Source organism: Elephantulus edwardii, unplaced genomic scaffold (assembly GCF_000299155.1).
Source record: "Elephantulus edwardii isolate Elephantulus edwardi_28Jun2011 unplaced genomic scaffold, EleEdw1.0 scaffold00295, whole genome shotgun sequence".
NCBI lineage: Eukaryota > Metazoa > Chordata > Mammalia > Macroscelidea > Macroscelididae > Elephantulus > Elephantulus edwardii.
The window spans coordinates 932507-934966 of NW_006400045.1; the positions used below are offsets into that span (position 1 = coordinate 932507).

The window sequence follows — 2460 nt, forward strand, 5'->3', positions numbered from 1 at the left end:
TCATGCACTTGCTGCGAAGGGTCGTATGGACTGAGGCTCAATGTCAAGAAGACAAAGATTCTCACCACTGGACCAATTGGCAGCGTCAGGATGGATGATGAAGAGATTGAGATTGTTCACAGCTTCAGTTTGCTTGGCTCCACAGTCAACACTCTTGGCACAAGCAGTCAGGAAATCAAAAAGCGTATCGCGATGGGAAAGTCTGCTGTTAGGGACCTCTCTAAAGTACTCAGGAGCAACAGTGTCTCTCTGGAGACTAAGGTGCGCCTGATACAGACCATGGTATTTGCAATCGCTTGTTATGCATCAGAGAGTTGGACAATGACTAGGGAGGACAGAAGGAGAGTGGATGCTTTTGAGCTGTGGTGCTGGAGAAGGGTACTGAATGTACCCTGGACTGCTAGGAAAACAAACAGATTTATCTTGGAGAGGATTATACCAAGCTACTCCTTGGAGGCAAGGATTCTGGGGCTTCGTCTGACATACTTTGGACATGTTGCCAGGAGGGACGGGTCCTTGGAGAGGGACATCATGCTTGGGAGGGTGGAGGGACAACGCAGGAGGGGAAAGACCCTCTATGAGATGGATTGATTCGGTGACTGGGGTAATCGGGATGGGTGTGTCAGAGGCGGTGCGGTTGGCGCAGGATAGAGCAGGGTTTAGGGCTGTTGTGCATAGGGTCGCTATGAGTCGGAAACGACTCGACGGCACATAACAACAACAACAACAATTCTTCCTTGATATAGATTCCTGTGGAAAACTTGTCGGAAGATTTGCCAAAGCCAGGAGATGAATAATAGAGCGTGTCCTACTTAGTTACTTGGAAACTCAGTTGACAGCTTTGGGATAGACCCATACAATGTGGCCCCAATCTTGCTAAATATCTTCAAACTACAGAGCTCCTTAGCCCTTAGCTTGAGCTGCTGCCTAGTGTCTTAAACTGTACTGGGTCCCATACGAGCAGCTTCAGCTGCGGCCCCCGGTGGGTGCTAGTCATCGAAGTCTGGGATGTTGTCAAAGGAGTAGCCCCGGTAACCGGTAACCTTTGGATGCATAGTAGGTGATGCGCAGGTGGTAGAAGCCCGGCAGAAACACCAGGATGCAGATGATCAGCACGGGAACGGCCCGGTCTGCCCCTCCCCCCCCTTTGCTGATGTAGCCTGCCAGCAGGAGGGAGCCGATGATGATGATGAGAAAGGCGCCAATCAAGAAGAGCACAGTGGCAAGGGCAATGGCTTTGTAAGGGATCTTAGGTGGGCTTTTCTTAAACTTTAATAAATTGGATCTCATGACATCAGGAAAGAAGGAAGTTCCCCACACACTGTTGGCTTCTGTGGCTAGCTTCTCCTGAAGGTCAATGTAGCCATCGTCTGTGGAAAGTCTTGAGTATTTCACTTTACTACTGGGAATCCCAGCAGCCAAGTTGGTGTGAGACTGCATCATAACATGTTGATAAGGCTACAGTCCGAGGCCGCGCCAACCGCCGCCCGCCACCTTGCCCCCGGCCGCCGAGATGCTAGACGCCGCATAGCCCGCCCACAGCCAACCGCAGCCCGCCCTCGGGCCCAGCCCCGCCCAACCCGCCCGCGCCGGAAGTCGAGTTAGATTATTTTTAGGCAACAGAAGGTTTAAAGAATGAAAACAAATCTGTTTTTAGAGAAATGCACCTTGATTGTGCCTTCAAAACAAGCACTTGTTTGGACGTATTTCCAGGAGGGGTCTGTTTTTGAAAAAACAAATAATGCTATAAAGGTTTGGGTCAGTGAAGGAGAGGGAAGTTATTAGTGAGATGGATTTATCTAGTGACTTTGATGACGCTATATAATTAAGTAGTGTTTCCTTTGGTTTTGCATAGGGTTACAGTGAGTCACAGACACTTGACAGCACCAAAGAAAGCACAAATGATTCTATGGCTTGATATTTTACAAAATTACATTTTAAAAAAGACAAAAACCTAAATGTTGGTTACTTATATTTGACTATTAGATGAAATAATAACTAAAATAACATTAGATTGTGCAGTTGTTGCAGAATGTAATTTTTCTAATAATCATAATTATTTTGTCATTGTTTTTTTGTGCAATCTAATTGCTAGTGACTCATAGTGACCATATGTACAACAGCTCTGAACCTTACTTTATGCTGAGCCAATTTAATTGTCTCCAACACAATTACCCCCATTGCTGCAGTCATTGAGTAAATCCATCTCATCCAGGGTCTTCCTCTTTTGTACTGTCTCTCTACCTTTCCAAGCATGAGGTCCTTCTCCAAGGACTGACCTCTCCTGGCAACAAACACCAAATTACTGTCTTATTCAGAATATTCGGAAAATACTTGAACAGTATATGTGTTTTATGCCATTACAATATTTTTCATGGCCTAATAGCATCCCAAATATCCCTTGTTATTACAAATGGTTTGTGTTAGACATCTAATCTGAAAATTTGCAGTTTGAAATCA

General features: G+C 45.8%; 1 pseudogene; it reads right to left on the reverse strand.

The window, feature by feature from the left end:
* Positions 1-989: 989 nt before the first annotated feature.
* LOC102864850 lies at positions 990-1443 on the reverse strand (annotated as a pseudogene).
* Between the last annotated feature and the right edge of the window lie 1017 nt (positions 1444-2460).